At 38.5% G+C, this 26,426-nt stretch overlaps 1 protein-coding gene and 1 long non-coding RNA gene across 6 annotated transcripts in view; one reads left to right on the top strand and one right to left on the bottom strand.

The window, feature by feature from the left end:
- The window catches only part of LOC140732019 (uncharacterized), a 34,364-nt gene extending 32,330 nt beyond the window's left edge, over window positions 1-2,034 (top strand). The window contains exon 2 of the long non-coding RNA XR_012099962.1: window positions 1,835-2,034. This is a non-coding gene — a long non-coding RNA (uncharacterized lncRNA). The remainder of the gene's footprint in view (window positions 1-1,834) is intronic.
- Window positions 1-25,780, bottom strand: part of macc1 (MET transcriptional regulator MACC1) — a 51,866-nt gene extending 26,086 nt beyond the window's left edge. The window contains exon 1 of one of the 5 annotated variants that reach the window (XM_073054095.1): window positions 25,708-25,780. The gene's annotated coding sequence lies outside the window, so the exon portion shown is untranslated. The other 4 variants (XM_073054098.1, XM_073054094.1, XM_073054100.1 and 1 more) reach the window with 4 other exon arrangements.
- Window positions 25,781-26,426: the final 646 nt, after the last annotated feature.

The raw sequence follows: 26,426 nt of genomic DNA, 5'->3' as shown, positions 1-26,426 counted from the left end.
TAAAGATGAACACTCAATGTTTCTGGTTCAGCTTACCCCACCCCCCCCCCCACTCCCACCATTAGATTTCTGAACAGTCCATGAACTCATGAACACTACATCACTATTCCACTTCTGCACTGTATTATTTTTACTGTAACATAGTAATTTTATATATTGCACTATACTACCTACCGCAAAACAATAAATTTCACAACATAGATCAGTGATAATAAACCTGATTCTGACTTTGCTCAATATGCTTTACCTCTTTATCCTTCCCTTACCTTCATCGACCACTTATCCCTTTCCTAGACATAAAACGCATTCCAAGTTTCATGCATGCAAGACATTGGAAGCCAGTTTGCTCTGACTAACTGGTCAATGTGCAGCACAATGCACAAAGATATAGTTGACAGCAATGTCTACTCACGTTGCTTGTAAGCCCAAGGACCAGTCTGCACCTGTTCAATTCAACAGTCGAGTAATCAAACATTCATGCAATTTTAGTACAAGGGAATTTGAAACTGTTAAAGATTCACTTGGATGTTGAAGAACTGCGTTTTCTCACTGCAGTATAGGAGTGATCCTGGAGAAGGTTCTGCTAGATAGTTAAAATTATGTACAGTTGCACTTTAGAACCTTCTGCCGTGTTTATCTTGGACTCTCCTGTTAGCCAGTTGCAAAAGAACAATGGTATTTCCACTAGACTTTCTGCTTGTGGCATTATGGCTTATTTTTGAATAATAAGCCAAAAATTGTAATGCTCAGATTCGTTCAGCTCACCAGAAATCCTTACAGTTGATACATTCTCATTAAATTGAAGAAAATTCAACTACGTTAAACACTCAAGCAAAATTTATGCTACCACTTTTCCATACTTTTAATCATATTTGTCCAATGATTTTTACCAGTACCAATTCACCATGAAATACTCAAATTAAAAAGAAATATCATGACTAATATTTTTACTTTCATATATTGTCATTTCATAACCTCCAAGCATTTTGCTCCATGCAGAGACTGATGGCTGGTTACAGAATGGAATCTTAAATCTAAATAATAGCTACGTAATTAGCAGAAATTTGGGGTAAACTATTTAATTTTTTAACTGGGGATAAGTCTGCAATAAAATTGCCACTGGCATAGTATGAAGATCACATTTTTAAAAAGTCTATGACTATCCCAAGATAAACAAAAATTCATTCAAATTTTGCAGATGATGTAAGATTTTGCTACATTACCAGCCATAACTTTCTGTATGGCAAACCACAGACATCAGATTCTAACTTGCATAGCTGTCTTATAGATCGATTCTTTCCCCATCTATAGGTACATGTACCTGAGAGGTGGGACTTGGACTGATCTGATGGCACCAAGTGTCCAGCATACACATGCACACAAGTCCTTGCCATAAAACATTCAATAATCTCTGGCAGGACGTTTAAGCCATGGCCTCATTCCCAGATACTCAAAAGTACTGAACTGATAAACTTTTCTGATGCTGTGCCTGATATAAAGTAGCAGAGGTTCAGTACTCATAAAAAACAAACTACCCCGGTATTGCAGCAAAAGGATTCTGTAGTTAAACTTCATACAGAATCTATGGAACACAGTCAGCACACCATTGAAAAGGCAGCAGCAATATTTACATTAAAATTCTGTTCTTGAGTGTAGTTGTGCAGAGAGATAATTGCAGATGGCAGTAAGTGTCTTTATTTCCCAGTAAATTTTAGCTTTGTAAGTACTGCACTGAACTGCTGGATATTTCAAAGAAACAGATGATCAGTTAATATTTCAAGTTGAAGACAAGCGGTCTTGATCCTGAAATTAACTATTGATTCTGTTTCCACAGGTGCTGCCTGACCTTCTGTTTCAAATGCATTCAAAATTTACATGGCATTATTTTGAGCAAGATGGGGAACAGAGGAATCACACACTGCACATTCAAAAATCTTCAAAATTACTGGAGCAAGATGATAAAGAACTTCAAAAAGATACATATTTGATTTAAATACAGGAAATTGAATGAAATAAAATAGTTATCCTGCTAAACTAAGTCAATCAGTCATTTGTTTCAGTGGCACCATTCCTTGCATCACAACTTGGGAAGGAAAAGTGATCTTGAAGTTTTCATCTGAGTAAATTTCCTATTTACATTCGATGAGAGCCTCCATTATGGGGAGAAATCGAAGAATTTAGGTTGTTCTCTTTAAAACTCGAGCAGAGTGGCAGACGGCAGGGATTTGAGTGGCTGTAGTAGTAGTAGTGAGGACTAGGCCTCAGGCCATGGCATCGCCATGGTTACAGCTGTCCAGGACAGCCAGAGGCAGAGTTGGTGCATTCCACCGAAGTGCCGGAGGCAATGTGGCATAGCCTTCACGGAGTCAAGGCTGTTCTCTGTGTTGGATCATCAGGAGATAAGCTGTATTGTGATTGGCTGTAGACCAGGGCCTTGGGATTTCAATTTTGTTCATGTGTGACTGCATTTTACTGATATTGTGCTATATATACCTTGTGTTGCTACTGTGTTTTGCACCTTGGCCGTGGAGTGACACTCTCTCATCTGGCCATATTCATGGGTACTTATGTATGGTTGAATGATAATTAAACTTGAAAATCATACAACACAAATTATGACTTTTGTTTTTATCCCAGCAAAGAGGTAAGTGCACAATACAATTTAAAGAACAAGTATTTTGTTACATATTTCAAATGCCTCTACTCAAAAAAACTCATACATATTAGAACTGCTACAGTAATGTTTCAAAAAGCTTTAATGTTCCGCATCATTTGTTTCTCTCCAAACCAAAATTTAGTTAAAGTACTAATACTACCAATGGAGGGAAAATGCTAATACTGCTTCAAATTATTTTGTCTGATTTCCAAAGTAGGCATTACAAAACGTGCACCATGATTATGTTGGGAGCATCCACATTTGCTGTCTGCCACGTCGCCTCTGAACTAGTCCCATTTGTAACTATCAAGATTCAGATTTATCACTTGTACTATACATCAAAACATACAGTGAGCTGTTTTGTTTGCATTCAACACAACCCAAGGAGGTGTTGGCAGCAGCCTGCAAGTACCATCACACATTCTGGCACCAACATAGCAAGCCCTCAATTTTCAGCAAAACACCACACACAACTAAACAACAAAACAAGTCCCTTATCTCCCTCCTGCCCAGTGATGCACACAGAGACAGGCTGCCTCCAGCAGACTTGCAGTGATTGGCCCTCTGACTTCCCCAGTGGACCTGCAGCCACAGGACTTTTGCCATCAACTGCCGGACTTGTGATCAACCTTCGTCTTCAATCTTAATGACCCCAGGACCCAAAACTCCAGACTTCAAACACCTGACTTGCCTACTTGTACACTTAGGTGGTTATGGCCCTTATGCCTTCTGCCCGAATGGACCACTTGGACCCACCGACCTGGGGGTCTCACTGACCAGCCCTCATCCTCACTTTTCTCTGTCCACAGCACTTGCCAGCCTGACATTCACCTATGGATATCCTTTGCCCCGTGTCTACATTACTGGCTTTCTAATGTGGAGTGCGAAGTGGAGGCCTAGACTCCAGCCGAACCTCTACCTTCCTCACATCCCTGTTCCTAAACTTTAACCTAACTCTCCTCTATACCCCCAAAATCATCCCTACAAGCCAGCAAACAATTAAGTCTAAGCCATGACCTTGACAGAGTCTGCAGCTCAGCACCATCTTGCCCAAAACAATATTATTATACATTTGGAACACATGAAATCCTGCAGATGCTGGAAATATGAACACGAACACACACACAGGTGCTGTGGAACTCAGCAAGCCAGGCAGCATCTATGGAGGGGAATAAACAGTCAACGTTTCAGGCTGAGTCTCTTCATCAGGACTGGAAAAGAAGGGGGAAGGATTCATTAACTTGTATAATTTCAGATCTCCAGCATTGTTTGTATAATCAAATTGGTATCAGCGTTTTTTTTTAAAAAGTGGAAAAGCATTTCTAAAAACATGCTGCTGATTTTGTACATTCCATTTATGTAACTCAGCATTTCAGTATTGAAATTAGAAGCTGTTGCTTGCTTGCATAAAAGATAGTGGCATTCAGTATGTAGTTACATGGGCATGGATTTGGAGAACACATTGAAAAGTTAACAGCTGCGGGGGAGAGAAAAAAGGACAGATAAATCAGTCGACTGAATTTCGATGTAAAGAGTATTCAGTGAGAAATACTCAATGTCTTGTTAAAGGACTAGATGTACCATGATTAATTTGATTCCCATATCTTTTGTCTGAATGAATCTATGACAATGACACATCTGCTGCACACAATTATAGGAATTTGAAAAATGTTGGTTTCTGAATAAAGAACAGCTAAATCAATATAGACTGTTTTTAAGCCTGTTGCTTCACTTTCTGCTTTATTTCCCAGACTTAACAAGCTATGTAATACATTCCACTTCATTTAAATCATCGAAACACTTAGTCTACAGAAAGCTAGTTTTAATAACATGTAGAATTTACCTGAAAAGATAAATATACAATTTCTCATTGTTTCTAAAAACATTTGAGTCAAATCTCTGAAATAATCACTGAATTAATTCATGTAAAATTAACAGTTTCTTCAAGGCCACAATAGGATACATTGTTATATCAAGATTTTAGCCACAAAGCAACTATATAGACTTCTTACTCTTTTCAAAAAAAAGTAATGCATGCAAGTGCAAAGAATGAATACAATAATTGTCTAAAAATACATTGTCTATATTGAAGAAGCACATAAACACTTAACTTCTTTCTCCAAGCACGGACAAAAAAATTCACTTGATCACTACTTACCTGACTGTGATAAGGCAATTAATATCAGAAATTTTATTAAAATTGACAGCTAACTAAAATAAAGACTGATCTCTGCAGATTTATGTAGGCAATGTCTGAGAATGCACTTTTCCTTTGTCTACAGCTACCTAACGTGGATCTCAGAAATAGAGGTGTATTGTGACTGAGTGAAACAACCCTGCAAGTGACAATCCAAAATCAGATTAAAGATCGGCCTGTTTCAATGAAACCATCAGTTTCAATGAAACCATCATGCAACATGTCCTTCTGACAATGTTACAGATAACGAATTCTCAAATCTGAAATTGAATGTACAAAGATTAAAGCATCCAAGTCAATACTCTCCCCCTATTACAATCATACCAGGTTAGAGCTTTTAACAATGTTAACATCCCAGATCTCTTAAGGAAAGCTATACATAGTCAGCACGTTCGAAAATAAATGCAAGATCCAGGGGATTTTGTAAAATTTTGCAAATAATGCAACTCCTGCACATGTATAGTCATACATTTTACTAACCTCAAAGACCACTGATTTCCTTAAGAATTACATTAATGAGTTGCACTTGAATTTGAGTCATTGGTATGAAGCTTTCTAAATCCTTAAAATATGCCAATCACACAAAATGTGGAAAAATAGGGAGGATAGTAGTTGATCTCAAGGGGTTTTACACCTGGTAGAATTAGCAAACACATGGTAGAAGATTAACAGAGACAATACAATGTTACATTTTGGTAAGAATGAGATAAAATATAGAGGGGGAAAAAGACAACATCTGGGATACTGATCTTTTTATTATAAATAGTCATAAAACAGAACAAAAGCTCTGATGACCTTTCATGAGTGGTACCCAGGTGGCATAGAACGATAAAGGAGGAAAAAAAACAGGAAAGTCAGAAAATGATGGGGGAAATGGAAAACTCTGCAGGGAAGAAGATACAGTAGACATGGAGCTCATAAAGTGCTTTTGAGAAATTTTTTAATTCAAGGCAGTCTGGAGAAAAGCAAAGAGCAGGCTATACCAGATCTTGTGCTGTGCATTGTTGATGAATGGCTTCATTGTGAAGGTTTTCTTGAGTGATTGAGCAAGGCCTCCATTGGTCAGGGTCGACCATGGATGCTGCGTCTTAACTGTTTAGATATGCAAGCCTGGGCAGTACGATATGGAGAGCAAGCTGTTGCCCATGTTGCAAGCTCCTCCTCTCCACTCTTCAGCTGAATCCAAAAGAACAGCAGAGCCTATACAGTTTGGCACAGGCAGCATGGCAGGAGTTGCCAGTCAGCATTGAACACAACGTAGGACTGCCTTAGGGACTTCAGCTCCAGATTTTTCCCCAGAGTTTATCCCGGAAGCCTTCCCCATGAGTGGGTATAGCCGCAAGGCCTCGGAGATTTGAGATCAGAGCTTTCCTGCTTCTAGTTCAGCTGCCAACCACGGTTGACGAGCTCCATCAGTCTGAAAGTCTTTTTTAGATAGCAAGGATCTGATTGGAAAGGGGCAATCCAAGAGCAGTATTTTAAAAATAATAAAGGCATTCTCAGTAACGTGAAAGCAGACCTCAGTAAAGTGATCATTCCAATTAGGTTAAGGGATCAGTCACTGGAAATGCACTGGAAAAACATTTAGAGTGGATCTTTCAGAATAGATTAAATTCCATCAAAAAAGAAAAAATCCTATCATGACATTAATGAATATTAAAATACTTCCAATATCTGCAACCCTGCAAGGTCATCACATTTCCAAGGTAAAATGAAAATAATTAATATAGTGCAATTATGCATATAATTGCACCAAAGCAGGTGGCAAGTCATAAGATTGGAGTGAATACAAAAAACACACCAGCAAATGATTATAAGATTAATAATAAAAATCGAATGATATAAAGCTACACAGAAATAGAAAAACAGATGGGAATCTACGGACATTAAAAAATAAACAAAATGAATGGTGGTCATATATAAAGTGAATATGGATTGTATTGGAAAATAAGGAAATGGCAAATGAAGTATAGATACTTTGTATTCATTTTCACTACAGAGGATATACAATCTTAGAAATAAATATAATACAAGAATTGGAAGGAAGGATGAAGGAGAAGTTACAATCAAAGAGGAAGTGGTACTGAGAAAATTACTGAAGCTCTGAACTGAGAAGTTCCAAATTTTAATGCATATCATCCAGGTGCCTTAACAGTAAAAGTTAATTAGTTGATTAGTTGTCTTTAATCTTCTAAAATTCCCTACAATTGGAGTAAGCTCCTTTTGATTGGAAAACAGCAAATTATAATAATTCAGAATGGGCAAGGGCAGAAAGCAGCAAACTATAGACCATTAGAATAATATCAGCATGAGGAAATTTACTGGAGGCATTATATCTTGATTAATTCTTATAAGATGGTTTTAACAGAATGGAGCGAGAAAGGATTATTGCTCTTGCAGGAAAATAGAGAACGTAAGACAACTTGGTGGGCTGAGGCATCACATGTCTTAAAAAGAGCTGAGGGCCTTTTGGGACTTTTTGGCAGCCTGGAATCATAATGATATACGAGTGGTGTGTTAGCAGAAGCCACTGTGGGAGTGGACAATATTAGAGTGTTCAGGCTTAGGCCCAACAGGCTTGGGCAATAACAGGCAGAGGGTCTAAGTTTCTAATAAGCTTTTTTCCCCTCCTTCTTTGTCTTTCAGTACATAGCTAGTGCTAGTGAGAATAAGTCCATGGTTTGTGGCATGTTCTTTGAGTGAGATGTGGAAACTCAGAGAAACCTCCAGAGTTCATCTGCATGAAATGCATTGAGCTGCAGCTCCTTCAAGAATGCTAAGGAACTGGAGCCATAGCTCAATGATATTCAGTTCATACAGGAGAATAGACAGAAGCTACAGGGAGGTAGTCATCCCTAAGTTGTAGGAAGCAAGTACCTGGATGACTGTCAGGAGGGGAAAAAGGTATACAGGTAACCAGTGCAGAGTACCTGTATCCAGAGATACCGGCCATGTGACAGACGCACTGCCACCTGGCTGGTCGGAGGACACACCACATGTCAATCGACATTTGGTCCCTCCCAACTAATCAATGCACACCTAAATTATTGGTCACCTTAATTGGATTATCTCGCCCAGCCCCATGCTATAAAAGGTGAGACTTGTGCCTGGCTCGCTCTCTCTTACAGACCACCTCATTGAAGGTAAGTGCATTGATTTATGTTTGGAAAGGTTTATCGTTTATCCTGGTAAGGGAGCCGCAGCTATCCAAGGTCAAGGGGGATAGCTGTTGTAGTGCTTTTCCCTTGTTCTTTGTATGTGTAACCATACCCTGTCCCCACACCACTTCCTGTGTATTGCAGTTGCTTGCGTTGACCCGATTTCCCCTTTAATAATAAATTCCTTATTATTAAAACTGTGTGTGTCCATGCCTCTACTGTTGAGACTCAAAGAACCAGTTATTTCCATCACAACAGTAGCCGTGGCCATTTCCCTCAATAAGTATGCCATTTTAGATACAGATGGGGGGGAATGTATATGCTGGCACAAAGTTTGGCTCTGTGACTCAGAACTGAAGGGGGAAGAGGAGTGCAACAGTGATAGGGGATTCTACAGTTTTTGTGTTTTTTGTGGATATGGAAGAGACAACTGGATGGCATGCTGCCTTCCAAATGTCAGAGCCAGGGATGTCTCAGATCAGGTCCACAGCACACTAAAGGCAGAGAGTGAGCTACTGAAAGTGATAGCACATAGGGGTACCACTGATATTGGTAGGGAAAAGGAGGAGGTCCTGAAGAGAGAATATAGGGTAGTATTAACTGAACTGCTCCCTGTGCCACACACCAGTGAGGGTAAGAATAGGATGATTGGGCAAATGAACGCTGGCTGGATTTGATGCAAGGGGCAGGGATTCAGATTTCTGGATCATTGTGATCTCTTTTGGGGAAGGTATGACCGATATCCCTGTAGGCAGGTTTGCTAGAGCTGTAGGCGATGGGATAAATTAATTCGGCAGGTTGATGGAAACTGAAGTGATAGGACTGAGGATGGGCAGTTGGTGTACAAGCAGATGCACTAAGACTGTGGAAGGATAGGCAGACAACAGGGCAATACTGCAGCCAGTGCAATGAATTGAAGTTTAACATGGGTCAAAATTGAAGAGGCTGATGAATATATGATCAAAGGTATATTTAAATGCACACAGTATATAGAATAAGGTAGATGATTTTGTAGCACAGTTAGAGATTAACAAGACAAAAGTCTACCAAAAAAAAGGTACTAGAATGGATGGAAAATTGATTGACAGACAGGAGGCAAGGGGCCTTTTCTGGTTGGCTGCTAGTGACTAAAGGTGTTCCACAAGGGTCAGAGTTAGGACCCCTTCTTTTCACATTATATTTCAATGCCTTGGATGTCAGATTTGATGGCTTTGTGGCCAAGTGTGCAGATGATTGGTGGAGGGGTAGGTAATGTTGAGGAAGCAGGGAGTCTGCAGAAGAACTGAAACAGATTGGGATAATGGGCAAAGTAGTGGCAGATGAAATATAGTGCAGGGGCGTGTACGGTGTTGCACTATGGTAGAAGAAATAAAGGTGTAGTCTTTTTTCTAAATGGGGATAAAATTCAGAAATCACAGGCGCAAATGGACTTGGGTGCAGGATTCATGCAGGATTCCCTAAAATTAACTTGCAGGTTAAGTTGGTGGTAAGTAAGGCAAATGCAATGTAAGCATTCATTTCTTGAAGACTAGAATCTAAAAGCAAGAATGTAATGCTGAGGCTTTATAAGACATTGGTGATCCTATTGAAACCTATCGAATACTGAAAGGCCTAAACAGAGTGGATGTGGAGAGAGGGTGTTTCCTATGATGGGAGAGTCTAGGATCATGGGGCACAGCCTCAGAATAGAGGGACCTCCATTTAAAACAGAGATGAGGAGGAATTTCTTTAGCCAGAGGATCTGTGGAATTCATTTCTACATATGTCTGTTGAGGCCAGGTCATTGGGTCAATTTAAGGTGGAGGCTGATAGGTTCTTGATCAGTCAAGGGCATGAAAGGGTCTGGGGAGAAGACAGGAGAAAGGTGTTGATGGGATACTAACTCAGCCTCAAAGGGTCAAATGGCTTAATTCTGCTCACACGTAAACAATCAACATCTCTGGTCAGCAACTCTGTGCCAGAATTGGAAAAGTTAGAAATTAATTTCCAGTAAAAGAGAAGGTAGAGGAGGGGCATGTAGAACGAAAAGTGAATGTTTCTGGTGAGGTGAGTAGAAATTGCTTAAATGCAGAAGTTACCAACACTAAATTTTTTGGTCTATTAATGTTAAGGTTTTTGAACCTGCCTGGTTAGCCTAACAATCATGCTAAGAAAAATTGAGACAGCATGATATAAATGCAGAAAATGGAAAATTGGAAACAATGGGAAAATAATTCAAGATAGGGAGCATCTGCATGAATCTACTGGAATTTAGAATGAGGAAAATGAGTGGAGTTTTTTCATTTAAATATTAAAGTTTGAGAAATCATGACAAGCTGAATGTGGAGAGGATGTTTACGCTTTAAACATGAACATTGCACCACAAGCCTTACAGCCCACGATATTATGCCAACATTTAAACTACTCTAATCTAACCCTTCCCTCCTACATAGCACGCAATTTTTCTATCATTCATGTGGGTATCTAAGAGTTTCTTAAATGTTCCTAATATATTTACCTCTACTACCACATTTGGTAGGAAGCTAGACCCACAAACCACTGTTAAAAACTGAACTCTGCCATTTCCCCTATACTTTTTTTGAATCACTTTAAAATTATGCATCCTTGCATTAACCACTTTCGCCCTGGAAGAAGTCTCTGGCTATCTACTTGATCTATGCCTCTTATCTTGTACACCTCTATCAAGTCACTTCTCATCTTCCTTCACTCCAAAGGAAAGCCTTAGCTCACTCAACCTATCATTAGATATGCTGTCTAGTTCAGGCAGCATCCTGGTAAATCTCTTTATAGCTACTACATCTTTCCTATAATGAGGTGATCAAAACTGAACACAATTCCAAGTGTGATCTAACCAGGTTTTATAGGGCAGTAACATTACTTTGCTGCTCTTGAACTCAATCCCCTGACTAATGAAAGGCATCACATTGTACGCCCTCTTAATAACACTAACAACTTCTGTGGTATCTTTGAGGGATCTATAGACGTGGAGCCCAAGATTCCACAGTTCCTCCACATTGTCAAAGATTCTGCAACTAGCCTTGTATTCTGCCTTCAAATTCATCCTTCCAAAATGAATCACTTCACACTTTTCTGGGTTGAATGGCACCTGCAACTTCTCAGCACAGCTATGCATCCTGTCAATGTCCCACTGCAATTTACAACAACCTTCCACACTATGAACAACTCCACCAACCTTAAATGTCATTCGGAAACGTAATCACCCTTCCACTTTCTCATTCAAAACATTTGTAACAACCACAAAGAACAGGGGTCCCAGAACAGATGCCTGTGGAACACCACTAGTCAAGAATTCAAACCTGGCTTGACCTGCCTCTATGCTTCTCCAAATCCTCACAGGTCTACAATTCCCAGGCTTTTCTTGAAGAAAGGAATCAACACTGGACACACTCCAATCATCTGGTACAATGCCGGTGGTCAATGAGGAAGTAAAGATCATCGCCAAAAGTGAGGCAATCTCTTCCTTTGTTCTCGTTGTAACTTGGGGTATATCCTGTCTGGCCCCAGGGATTTTTCCAAAAGTCCCCACACTTCGTCTTTCTTAATGTCAATGTGGTCTAACATATCAGCCTGCTTTATGCTGATCTCACAAACATCAAGGATCCCTTCACTGGTGAATTCTGAAGTATTCATCAAGGACCACCCCACCTCCTCCGACTCCGGGCACACGTTTCTTCCACTATTGCTGATCAGCCTTCCTCTTGTTCTTCAGGTACCTATTTTAAAAGCCTTGGCATTTTCCTTATTTGTACTAGCCATGGCCTTCTCATGCCCCCTTCTAGCTCAAGACCCATTAGTCAGCTGCTTCCTGGCTACCTTGTAACTCTCCAGAGCCCTGCCTGATCCTCGCTTCCTAAAACTTAAGCAAGCTTCCTTCTTCCAGATATTCAAGATCTCTTGTCAACCATGGTTCCTTAACCCTTCCACCTTCTTCCTTCCACAATTGGACAAACGTATTCAGAACCCCATAAGCAATCTCCACATTTCTAACGTGCATTTCCCCAATTACATCCATTCTCTATTTATGCTCCCAAGTTCCTGCCTTATAGCATTATAATTCCTCCTCCTCCTCCAATTAAACATTTTCCATACCTCTGTTCCTTTCCCTCTCCAAGTCTGTGTTAAAGGTTAGGGAGTCTCCAAAACACTAACCCAACAGATCTGACACCTGACCTGGTTAATTTTGCAGCACCAGAACCAGTATGGCCTTGCCTCTAGTCGGCCTGTCTACATACTGTGTCAAGAAACCTTCCTTCTCCTGGAAAATCTAGAACTTGGGAGTCACCACCTAAAAATAAAGGATCATCTGTTTATGACAGAAAAGGTGAATTTTCTTTTTTCTCTCAGAGATTTAAGAGTATAATGAACCCTTCCTCAAAGGATAGAGGAATCAGGAGTTTTAGGATATTACAAAAGCAAAAGGTAGATAGTTGATTATTTGAAACTTTCCCATGGATAAACAGGCATGTAGAGATGATGTGACAATCAGATTACTCATGATCTTAACTCAATTTTGTATGTTTGGCCTTAAAATATTAGTTTAGCCACAAATGAATTCTGTTTTGCTTGCCAAAGCTCTGGATGGATGTGAAGGTCATATAAAAGGTGTAGAAGAGGCTTTTTAAAATTAATCCAGAGATGAGGAACTTGTCACAAACAAGAGAAGATCTGCAGATGCTGGAAATCTGAACAACACACACTAAAAACTAGAGGAACTCAGCAGGCCAGGCAGCATCTATGACTCTCCTGGCCTGCTGAGTTCCTCCAGCCAGCACTTTGTGTGTATTGATGAAGAAATTGTACTTGTTTGGTGCAGAGAAGCTGGGCTTGTTTTTTCTTGGAACAAAGCAGGGTAAACAGGAATTGCTGATGCATGTGAAACTATGAAGGATCTATGAAGAGTAGAATCCATAAAGTTTAAAATAATGGGTGTCCAAGATGTGAAACGCATCATCAGGTGGAGCCATGGAGGCAGATTCAATTGTGCTGTTCAAAAGGGTATGGGAAAGGTATTAGAACAGAAACATTTGCAGCACCACGAGGAGAGTTACATTGCTCCTGTCCAGAGCCAGTGAGGCTTTCATGTGTTAATTGGCTTTCTTTCATGCTGTAATGTTTAAAAAAAATGATTGCTTTATTGGATGGATGCACTTTAATAGAGCTAACCCTGCAAAATACAGGCAATAGGGGTTAACCCTAAAATTATCACAGAAGCAGTCAAATAAAATGATAAGGCAAACCAACAACAGAAAGGAAAAGCAAATAGCCAATCACCGTTTGATTCAATTTAAAATTATTCACCGTTATTATTTAACAAAGGAGAGACTATCCAAAATAGTTCTTAACATAGACAATTACTGCGATCAGTGTAAAACTGAAGTAGAAACTTTGTCACAAATGTTCTGGTCATGTCCTTCATTAAAATCCTTTTGTAAATCTTTATTTTCTACAATTTCTAAAGCTCTGAAAATTAATTTACAACCTAATACATTGACTGCTCTATTTGTAATATTTCCGCATCATATTCAGTGTATTTCATCTTCAGATCAACATGTAATTGCATTCGTTATATTGTTGGTAAGAAGGGTTATTTTATTAAAATGGAAAGATACCTCTGTCCCTACATTAATTCAATGGTTTTCTCAAGCAATGTTATGTCTTAGTTTGGAAAAAATTAGAAGCAGAACTTTTGATCCTCGATTTGATTTTGAGAGAAGATGGGGCTCTTTTGGCAGATTTTATCATTTAATTTGAATTATTTTATAGGGTTTCCTTCCAATTTTATCTTATATTAACATGAACTGGTGGTTGATTATTCTTTTTTTATATAGCTAGATGATGGTAAGTCGTATTGCTCCAGGAGTTGATTTCTAATGGTTTTTCTTCTTTTTTTTCCCCTTTCTCTTGTAGTTAGTGGGGTTTTTCTTAGTAAGTTGGGGTTCTCTTTTTTTCCTTTCCTTTATTAAAAAATATTTTTATCATCATATATTACCCTTTTTTGATAAGATTTTTTCTTCAGCTTTATTAATTGTATATAAATATCAACTAGAAGTTTTGTATCATTTTAACTGTAGAAGATTATATATCAATAAAAAGATTCTAAAAATGCAAATAGTCAATGTGTCAGACAATACCAGCAAATTTGAATATAATGCAAAATTAAATTGACTAATAAATCCAATTTGTAGTCCTGCATACTTGAGGTTGGCTCCTGTATCTACCTCAAACAAAGATTTGTCATCATGTACACATTCTGTCTAAATATGGTGGTGACTGGTTTCCAGACCACTTTCGTCAAGTGGCTTCCTTCCAATAGAAACTAGTTTTTGTTTATACAGCTGCACCTTAAAATCACAACCACTGCCTTTGAACTAAACTTCACTCCAAGCAGTTGGTTAGTGAGTTTCATTTGTTTTTAGGCCTTTCAATGCTTTAATATGTTTATTAATACTTCTAAGTGCCCTTGGGACAAGATAGGATACACTAACACTTGGAAGTACAAAAGAGAAGCAGTTAGCAGTGTCCACATTTTTGTTATCTAGGGAAGCATCTTATCCTTCACAGATAACAAGGACTCAGTGTATTAACCTTATTCACATTTCTCCTTGGCATCTGCCTAGACAGGGAAAATAGCACTGGTTATCTGGCTTCATATCAAATTACAAAAAACACACCATACACACCAGCAAGTTTAGACAATTCAAACAGCTGTCTGCTCATTCTATTTAACTTACCTGTGACTCTTAAAACCATTTACATCAGTTTAAAATACATGGCAGCTGCCCTACCCATTTGAGTCTCTCTGAACCTCCAGAACTCCTAAGTACTACTTGCCAACTGAAAGCACTTTCTGTTAACTCCAATTTAGTGATAAAACAACAATGGATTTTTGTAGAGCGAAATCCAGTGAGGAAATTTCTCAAAAAGGATGATGGTTATTTCAAACTTCCCAATATTAACATCTGAAGCAAATAAATTCCTGCTAAAATATCAAAAATGATATCCTAATCTGGAATTCTGGGGGGGGAAATCTCAAAGGACCCCAAAAACTGACATCAAAGGACACGAAGGCACTGAAGTGAGCCCAGAGAAGAATTATAAAAGTGTAATTCCTGTGGTGAAAAACTACAGTTCCAGGGATAAATTGGACAGGCTGAACTATTTTCTATGGAGAGGAGAAAGCTGACAAAAGAGCCAATGGAACAACTTGTGATCTAGTGAAATAATGAGGTTGAACCAACTGGAGCAGCTGAATACGAGGTAACATGGGACTAAAGGAAAGAGATAAGCCTGTTGTAAAGGAATACCTTTTTACCTCCCAATGTATACTTTCTGATCTGCTGAAGGCAGAATGCAATGCAACCTTAAAGAGGGAATGGGATAAATACCTGGAGGAAAAAAGTGATAAGGTTATGAAAAATACACTAGTGTGCGGAACTATAAATTTGCTCTTATAAAGACCCTGCGTGGGTATGAATGGTCTCTTGGGTTGTAACTATTAATTGAAGAATGTGGAAGATCAGCAGTGGACAGATGAAAGAAAGCAACCACAAAAGTTATAAATTGGAAATAAAAGCAGAAATTGCCGAGAATACTCAGCAAGTTAGGTGGCACCAGTTTTGATCAAAAGCCTTTGACTGGTTCACACTCCTTCAGCGTTGCCTAACCGAGAGTATTTCTAGAATAACAGAACAGGAAAAACAGAAGCCTCAACCATTTGATGATAAAATTTCATTGAAATAGTTTGCTATAGACTTCAGCCCAGCAAATGAGTGAATTACCCAATCTGTATTTTGGGAGAATAACCAAGTGGTATGAGGCAACCAATGGCACGATAACAAGTGTGGTTTCTGTGGTACGATTTTGTGAGTGACAGGATAAAAAGGTGATTTCAGCAAAAGACTGAAAGCTTCCTTGTGGAGCTTGTGATAAACACTCCTACGTCACACAAGCTGTGCTGAAAGAACCAATTACCCTCTGAATTAGAATCAGGTTTATTATCACTGACATATGTCATGAAATTTGTTGTTTTGCAGTGGTAACTCAGACCATGGAGCTGTCAGTTAATGACAGATTTCTCTTTGCTTTGTATTTTAAAACAGACAAGACTCTGTCCTTCAATTGCAAAGTTTTAAGTCTTGCTCTTAACCAGACTGTTTTCAGGAATCAGTCATGACTGAATGGACAGCCTCATGCCCAACTGAATATTGGTTTAATCTCCCTTTTACAGATATGAACAAGCTGTTGGAGGACATTCCTATATAGTATAGGACTCTCTGACGGTGGTGTCTGAAAAGAGGATGCTGTCCAAGTTGCATGCCATCTTGGACAATGACTCCTATCCACTCCATAATGTACTGGTTAGGCACAGGAGTACATTCAGCCAGAGACTCATTTCACCGAGATGCAACACTGAGCACCATAGGAAGTCATTCCTTCCTGTGGCCATCAAACTTTACAACTCCTCCCTCAGAGTGTCAGACACACTGAGCCAATAAGCTGGTCCTGGACTTATTTCCACTTGGCATGATTTGCTTATTATTTTTAATTATTTATGATTTTATATTTTATATTGGTTTTCTACACTATTCTTGGTTGGTGCGGCTATTACGAAACCCAATTTCCCTCGGGATCAATAAAGTATGTCTGTCTGTATTAAAGGAGTATGACATTGCCAGAAGTGCTACCATTTGTTCCAAGTTAAAATGTAGACATCATTTATCCTTAATCACCGTGCTGACGAACTGAAGAGATATCTGCAGCGCATAACCAATATTTTTGCCTTGTTCAATACCACATATACGTTACCTGTCATTGTGATGTTGATACTCTTTGACCTTTGATATGCATATTTGATGCACAAATTTTACTTGAAACATCCTTTACCACACTGTACTCCAGATTATCAGGAACGCAATGCTGCAAAGGACATAAACCAAATGTACTGGAACTACTCATAACATTTGTAGCAATCTGCACTGTTATCATCAGGTAGGAGGTATTGTACAGAAGCCTGAAGGCACACACTCAGCAATTCAGGAACAGCTTCTTCCCCTCTGCCATCTGATTCCTAAATGGACATTGAACCTATGAACACTACCTCACTTTTTAAATATACTATTTCTGTTTTTGCATGACTTTTAATCTATTCAATATATGTATACTGTAATTGATTTACTCATTTATTTATTGTTATTATTCTGTTATGTATTGCATTGAACTGTTGCTGGTGAGTTAACAAATTTCACAACACATGCCGGTGATAACAAGCCTGATTCAGATTTCTCCAATTACCACTGTTGTTCAACATGCCAAATATTTCCTGCAAATTCTTTACATTTCAGATTCCGTAGTATTTCAGTTTGCAGTACAGTATATTGTTTGTTGTAGGATATTGACTTTCTTTATACAATGCAAGTTATGAATGCGAACACTGACTTTTACTACTAATTATTTCACCACTCTAATATTACGCTGGTTAAACTGTTTATTGCTACAATCAATCAGCGGGGGATGAATGGCCTGGAAGAACTCTCAAATACCTTCAATGTGTTTATCATTTTGTCACTAGTCCAAGTATTTTTATTTTTATGCTATTATTAGTCTTCCCTATCACTGCTGACAGTCCCAGAATTGTAACCATATACAGGTGTCCCCGCTTTACGAATGTTCGATTTTATGCCACTTCGTTTTTACAAAAGACCTACATTGGTAACCTGTTTTCGCATTACAAAGAGGGTTTTCACTTTTAAGAAAATTTTTCCCATATATCTTGATGGTTCTTCGCTTTACGCCATTTCGGCTTAAGAAAGGTTTCATAGGAACACACTACCTTTGTAAAGGGGGGGGGGGAGGAGACACCTGTATTGGTCAATTCAAGTTATACGATACAAAATAGTTACTACTGTTGAGTTTTTAGGCTGTATTATCAATGTGATTATGGTAACAATACTTTAGAAATTACTGATCCAGTCCTGCTGCTCATCAGTACTGGTGAGCTAAACTTCCAATCCCAAATCATTCATGCAAGCTTTTAAGTGTCAAAATCCATTTTTTGACATAGACACATTTTAAAATAATTTAAGTACCCTATTTATTGATTGAAAAATATTTTAAAAGTTTGGCAAAAATACAGAGTATAAAGAACCCTGCCTTCAGCTTTGCTACATAGAGCGCCATTCTTGATTTCCACAGCAAGAAAGTGGACTGATAAAATTGGAGGTATCTGTCCTTCATTAAGTTTCTGACTTGTGTATTTAACTCTGCATGTGTCAAATCCTAGATTTTCTGCTATTCAGAAATACCTGCAGTTCCCTTTGAAACTATTGATAACTATCTGGGAGCAAGATGCAGTTCAATATTTCAGTTAATTCTGACAGTTTCTTCTAATGGATAATTTGTTACTAAACAAAAATATTTCTAAAACTTCTCTCTATATAAAGAGCACCTTAGAATCTTCCTTAACTCAATTTCACTATCAGAAAAGTGAAAAGTATAACTAAAAATGATTGCAAGAGCCTAAGTCAGACGGAGTTATATCAAGGTAAAATTTTATTTGGTCAATAGGGAATCAACTTGTCAACAAGCAATGGGACAGGGACCAAGGTAATCTTCCCCCTTCATTCTCAGTCCTGAAGAAGGGTCTCGGCCCAAAATGTCAACTACCTATTCATTTCCATAGACGCTGCCGACCTACTGAGTTCCTCCAGCATTTTGTCTGTGTTGCTGTGTGTGCGTGTGCACGCGTGCGCTTAACTCCTGGTGGAGTTGTTCGGGTGTCGTCATGACAAGCTTTTTGCACCGATCTTTTTGGTGATTGCTCATCATACGACGTGTCTTGGGCATCTGAAACCTGGCGGAGCCCATCCCTCTCCAGGTTTTTTTTTTAAACGAGGTCGAGTTGCTAGCTCGACACTCAACCCAGGCACGGATGGAGAGCGTGCAAGGGAGCTGGCCAGAATCGAACTCGGGACCTCTCGCCCCAGAGTCCTGCACTGATGCCACTATGCCACCAACCAGCAAATTTATATTTTTATGGATGATTAAACATACAGTTCGTCCTAAGACATTTTAACTGAGACAAAAGATCAAGATGGGGAACAGACAGGTTTAAGAAGTGTTATAAAAATGGAATTAGGGCCAAGGCTTTGAGAATTACTGTGGGATGGAGATAGCTGAAGATTCTGCAACTACTGATGACACACATAAAAAAGTGAAGAGGACCAAAACATATGGTTGAAATTCAAGGTTAGGGCAAAATTCAATGATGTGAAGGAAACACATAGATAGAGTTGAAGACATAGCACTCTTTGTAAAAAAAACACGTCTCCCCTCAAGTTCTTATTAAATATTTCCCTTCTTGCTTTAAACCAATGCCTTCTAGTTCTTGAATCCCAAACCCTTGGAAAAAAACAAAGTACATTCACCCCATCTTTACCCCTCATGATCTTATACACCTCTATAAACCGCTACCAGTCTCCTACAATCCAAGAGAAAAATAAAGTCCTTGCCTGTCCAACAACCCTATAACCCAGTCTCTCTAGTTCCAGCAATACCCTCAAATCTTTTCCGCACTCGTTCCAGTTTAATGCCTCTTTCCTATAGTAATAATTCAGTGACAATGTGTCTTTAAATATCAAGGGTCAATGCCTGAACTCTCTTGTTATAGTGGTCATTGTTTGGCATCTTTTGTGGCAAGAAAGATATTTGCCCTTTGTCAGACCACGTCTTTTCAATATGGCCTGGCTCCACCACACAGGAATACATGACTATTTCACCCCTAAATATGCCATTAGCCTTTGGTGATTGTGTTTCACTCATTAAAAAAAAAATCTTGCAAGCCACATTGAAAATCTATTCTCCTTTTATGCCGTGTACATGTTAGGTTTCCAGCACCAGTTGAGCATCACTTGTCCAAAGTGCTCGAGGCCGGAAGCGTTTCAGATTTTGGAGTATTTCTGTCTATATAATGCGATACCTTGGGAACGAGACCCCAGTCTAAACACAAAACCAATTTATATTACATATATAGCTTATGTGCAGCAGGTGTGTGTCTCTCTCTCTGAGTGAACAGTCTGCAGGCAGAGCACAGTCATATGTGATGGGGCTGGGTCCTCCACAGACAGGGTTGAACGGCCAACCCCAACTGTATCTATTACCAAGTTCCAAAATAGCAATTGAAATCAATGTCTGATATGAAGCCAAACAGCCACCTGTTCCACAGTACCTACGATCGGAGGAGGGGTAGCCTTGTATAATATTCTTAATAATTTTGTGCATGAAATAATTACCTCATTGTCAGCTCATCATGAGAGATCTTTGCTTGTTTCATGATCACTGTACAGTTAAGCAGCTTATGATCACTGACGAATTCACTTTCAGTACAAGACTGAGATCTTCATTTTTCGCTCTGTGTGATTCTTTTCTATTTTTTTCATTAATTTCTGGTTGTTACAGACTTGGGGTCATCTCTCAGAACTGTGCATTGCCTGGGATGCTCAGCGCTCAGCGCCTTGTGGAATTTTACATTTGTGACATCATGTCAGCACTTTAAAAAAAAAATCTGGATTTTGCAGGTTTTCGGATTTTGGAATTACAGATCAGGGGTACTCAACCTATACTAACAAATCCCAACATTCTAATCTGATGCTAATAATGTTCAAATGAAGAACATACATTTCCAAATAACTAGGTATGTGAATTTTTTGATCATGAAATGTAGATACAAGTAGAACAAGGTTGTTTGGGCTTTGTGGGTTTGGGTGCCAGAGCTCACAAGTCCTTCTGTGACAGATGTCCATGCTATTTAATATGTATATTTTTTGTTAGTAAATATTGATATTTGTGTTACTAGTGTGTGAGCCATTGTTTGAGGTATATGGTACTTTTGTTGCATTTACACTGGTAAGAATGTTCTACAAACCAAAACAAACAGAATTATAAAATAAATGATAAAAAGATATCGGTGCTGAACATTGACTTTCTCACGCACAACATATACATTTCCAAACAAAAATGCTGAATTCTGACAAAGTGCTTATGAACTGCAACATGAACTCTCTCTTTCCACAGATCTTGCCTGCCCTCTATTTCTAGTATTCTCCACTTTTTGCTCCAGTTTTCTAATACTTGCAGTTTGATTTTCTTGTTACATAGTCATCAAAATGACACTGCAAACTATTAACTTGACAGTCTAGATGTTTATATTCTGTAAATAGTCTCAAAATAGATAAAGTACAAAATCAAATAATGTTATTTGAACATTTTGCATTTTAACAAAAATGACAAATGAAATGCTCTGTGCACTTAATTAATCAAGAGTAATTAGCAAAATTTTATAAGTTGATGTTTCAAGTGTTATGACAGAATTTCTTCCTTAAAATACTAAACCCTCAAATACAGAATGTGCATTGCAAAATGAAGGTAGGTGCACAATTCTAACTGGTTATACCTTTTTACATGAAAGTTTGTGAAACCATTTAGTGGATAATCAATTTGCCAGATTCCTGTGTTATGGCATCTCAACAGTAGCAAGTAAATGAGCAAATATCAAATCTGAATAATATGTCTTAAATAATCAGATTTTTCAGAAAACCGATTATAAAAATAATTGTTATATTACCAACTTTGCATACATTTCTATCTTAAGATACAAAAAATGAAATGTTTGCTTTTGTAAGCAATTTTTTTAACAGCTGTTCAATTCTCTGGCTCAGAACAACTTAATTTAATAAAAATAAGTGACTTAAAGGCTTGACAAAACCCTCTTTTCCCGATTAATGTACAATATTCACTTTCTTAGAAACCAATTTCTAAGAAACTCAACTATTTCGAAGTTTCTCTAAGAAACTCAATTATTTAATTGTACCTCCTAACATCTGAGAACAACTTCAAGAATCAAGCATAATCTGACAACTTTGACTGAGGGGCTTGACCAATTTATCAATGTCTAATCCCAACAAAATAAATCTGAAATCAGTATTGCTTTTGTGTTCAGTTCATTAACATTTAAAAATTCATAATCACTTTGTTCACTCAATTGATTTAGTAGGATCTGCCAAATACGTCTGCTGGAAGCAAGGAAAAATGAGACCACAAAGTATTTATAGTCATAGAGCACTACAGCACAGAAACAGGCCTTTCAGCCCATCTAGTCTGTGCTGAACTATAATTCTGCCTCATTCCATTGAGCTGCCATTCATACCCCTCTCATCTATAGTTATCCATACTTTTTAAATTTTGAAAATGAACCTGCATCCACTACTTCTGCTGGCAGCTTGTTCCAGCACTGTCCCCCATGCTTCCCTTAAACATTTCCCCTTTCACCCTTAATCCATGACCTCTAGTTCTCACCTCACCCAATTTCAGTGGGAAAAAAACTCACTTGCATTATCCCAACTATAATTCAAAAATAATTTAATTATCATTAAGCCACAATTTGCTTCCTCCTATAATCAGTGAAACAAATATATTAATGCAAACAATTTCAAGCACAAAAATTTTCAAAATACAGGTACACGGCCTATAAAAAATATTTAATCCCCTTGGAGGTTTTCATGTTTTATTGCTTTACAACATTGAATTACAGTGGATTTCATTTGGCTTTTTTTTGATATTGATCAACAGAAAAAGACTTTCATGTCAAAGTGAAAACAGATCTTTACAAAGTGATCTAAATTAATTACAAATATACAACACAAAATAATTGATTGCATAAGTATTCACCCCCCCCCTTTAATATGACATACCAAATCATCACTGGTGTAGCCAATTGATTTTCAAAGTCAAATTAGTTAAATGAAGATCACCTATGTGCAGTCAAGGTGTTTCAATTGATTGTAATAAAAATATACCACAACTGGTGAGTCAGTATCCTGTCAAAACTACACCACAAGGTCAAAAAAAACACTTGAAGCAACTCTGTGAAATGGGTGTTGAAAAGCACAAGTCAGGAGATGGATACAAGAAAATTTCCTAGTCCCGGAATAGCCCTTGAAGTACAGTTAATTGAATCATCAAGAAATGGAAAGATATGACACCGATGTACTGAGCAACCATGCAAGGAGGGACTAGTGAGGGAGGCCACCAAGAGACCTATGACAACTCTGGAGGTGTTACAAGCTTCAGAGGCAGAGGTGGCAGAGACTGCGCATACAACCATTGTCTGGGTGCTTCACCAGTCACAGCTTTATGGGAGAGTGGCAAAGAGAAAGCAACTGTTGAAAAAAAAGTCACATGTAATCTCAGCTAGAGTTTGCCAGAATGCACATAGGAGACTCTGATGTCAGCTGATAGAAGGTTCTCTGGTCTGACAAAACCGACGTTAAGCTTTTTGAATATCAACTAAACGCTATGTTTAGTGTAAGCTGAGCACTGCACATCAAAAACACACCATCCCCACTCTGAAGCATGCTGGTGGCTGCATCATGCTGTGGGGATGCTTCTCTGCAGCAGGCCCTGGAAAGCTTGTGGAGGGTAGGAAAACCTGATGCAGTCTGCAAGAGAACTACGACTTGGAAGAAGATCTGTTTTCCAGCAAGAAAGCCCCAAGCATAAAGCCAAAGCTACACAGAAATAGTTTAAAACAACTAAGTTAATGCCCTGGAGTGGCCAAGTCAGAGTTTAGACCTCAATCCAACTGAGAATTTATGGCTGGACTTGAAAAGTGTTATTCACTTACGATCACCATGCAATCTGACAACTTGAACAGTTTTGTAAAGAATGGGAAAACTTGCAATGTTCAGTTGTGCAAAACTAATAGCCACTTATCTACACAGACTCAAGGCTGTAATAGCTGCCCAAGGTGCACCTACTAAATATAAGCGGGTGAGCAATTATGCAATCAATTTTTGTTTAATAATTATAATAAATTTAGACCCATTTGTAGAAATTTGTTTTCACTTTGCCATGAAAGAGTCTTTTCTATTGATCAGTGTAGGAAAAAAAGATAAGGAACACAATTATTAGAATTGTAAACAAGAAAACTAATTCCTTTGACAGGCAGGTCAATATCCATGGGTCACAGACAAAAATTAATTGGAAGAAGCATATGAAAGTTTTTTTTCCCACCCAAAGATTAGCATCATCTGAAAGGAGAGAAAAACCAAAACCATTAAAAGAAAATCTGAACAAGCAGTGGGGAAAAAAAAACACACTAGCTTGAGCAGCAACAGACTAACACCTGGAAAGTAGACCATGTAAAAGCTCTTGCAGATCTAATTCTTTGTTCGGCACTTTTGCCTATTGTCTGCAATAACTTCACAGTGTTCGGAGTTAACCCTCCGAATGGTTTCTTTCAACTTTCCCCTTAGATTTCAATGCCATTCAAGAAATGGATGTGAATGTTTTGATTTCAAATATGGCAAATATTTTGAAATTAATTTATCTATTTCTCAATCGTTGACCCACGCAAATATACAAATGAACATTTCCTTTCCTTATAATGTAACGTAGACAGTGTAAAGTTGGGAATCAAGCTAAGTTCTACATTTGCCTGAAAACTTAATAACTTTGTCTTCCATGTAGAATTTTACCAGTTATTTTACGAGGTAACACAATGTCAACATTCCTGGTCTAGTACTAAAATAACTATGATAACTATACCAGCAGTAATAAACACAGAATGATTCAGAATTACGTCATGAATTTCAAATCACCCTTGCTCCTCCTTTCTGTAGCACAAAACAAACCAAGGAGAAGGGATTAAGTACAAGTTTACCCATCTTTTTGGACAATACCTCTACCCTTGCATCACATCCCGATTGATAAATAGACACATACAACTTAAGAAATAAAGTCAGACGACATCTGTACCGCTAGAAACAAAAGCCTAACAGTTGATGGACTTTCTGAAATTTTCCTTTCAATGCAAATGTTTAAAATCTCCGGTTATTTAATTGTCAACTCTAGCACGATTAAAGTGAACTCCAATATTAGCCTATCCTCACTTACTAACTTCACGGCAAAAGCAAAAAGCGACTTGGCCTGTTGTTAACAGAACGTTCCATGTTGTAATAACCTGAAAAACTAAGTACGAGATTTGTTTTCGACTAACACACTAATATAGCAGTCTTTCATTTGTATTTCAGATCTTAAAAACACCCAAATCATTTTAAACCATCTTGGCAACATACAAGAAAGGAAAGTTTGGGAAACTGGCTGAAAACCCAGACGTCCAAAAAAAAACAGGGGAACTGATTAGTTCACAACTAATCGCCCCCTTGTTACCATTACAGCTGTCATTAATCCGAAGTAATTTTCACTTCAAATTTACATAGAATATTTTAAAATTAACTTCCGATCACAAACACAACGTTAAAAACATAGAACTGACGAGAAGCATGCTACAATATCGCAGTTCGCCATTCTCTTTACTACAAAGAGTTCTTTATAGACTAACTTTAATCTCAGTGTTCTGGTAAATTAAACACCAGTATGCCGCGCGGAGACTGCTTCCCGGGACTCACCTCACATCTGAAACCCCATTGTTCACCCCCACCCCCTCTCACTCGCGATGTTTTCCCACTTCAAAGAGGAAGAGACCCTCAAGGTGTGGTATCCGCCATGGTGATTTCCTCGTGGTAGGCAGATTTTCGCTTCACCCCAGTGCTGACAACAATGAACCACACCCAAGTGTAGGTGAATATGCCAGCCGCACCCAGCTCCCAGCGCCTGCCTACCTGCATCGCGCCCAGATGCATTGTGGAACTTAGAGTTCATTCACAATGATCCGCTGAGCGGAACCGCATCGCCATTCGTCGGATATAAACTGCAAATCCCAGGATCCTCTGCGCGACGCAGCTACACACCTGGAAATGGGATGGTCGTCGAAGTTTTGTTACGTGCAGTACATTAGCGGCTCTAGTCAGTTATGGTCAGGAGGAACAAGGATGAATCATACGCTCTACTATATGAAATACGTCCTTCCGTCTGGGAGAAGGGATAATAGTAGTTTGGATTTAAAAAAAAGAAATATCTTTATTTTCACTCCAGCAGTGACCACACTAAAGTAATTCACTTTGTTACTCTTTATACTTCACTGCATATGTGATCTCAGCCAGGCTTTGAGGAGTTGTGCAAAGTTTATTAATTTTTGTTCAGATTTCTCATCCACACGTCCATTAGTTCGAAACTTTAAAACATTAATGTAATCTTCCTCCCTCACAAGCCTATTCAAAATTCGGCATCATGATTTCAGCATCTATTTTTCTTTTGCCTTAAAGACAAAACAATATAAACAATACAGCACAGTACAGGCCCTTCGGCCCACAATGTTGTGCCAAGCCTTAAACCCTGCCTCCCATATAACCGTCCACCTTAAATTCCTCCATATACCTGTCCAGTACTCTCTTAAATTTCACCAGTGTATCTGCCTCCGCCACTGACTTAGGCAGTGCAT

Source organism: Hemitrygon akajei, chromosome 8 (genome assembly GCF_048418815.1).
Source record: "Hemitrygon akajei chromosome 8, sHemAka1.3, whole genome shotgun sequence".
In the NCBI taxonomy this organism is placed as follows: Eukaryota; Metazoa; Chordata; class Chondrichthyes; order Myliobatiformes; family Dasyatidae; genus Hemitrygon; species Hemitrygon akajei.
Note: the sequence above shows the minus strand (reverse complement) of the source record. Positions and strands in the feature narration are given on the sequence as shown.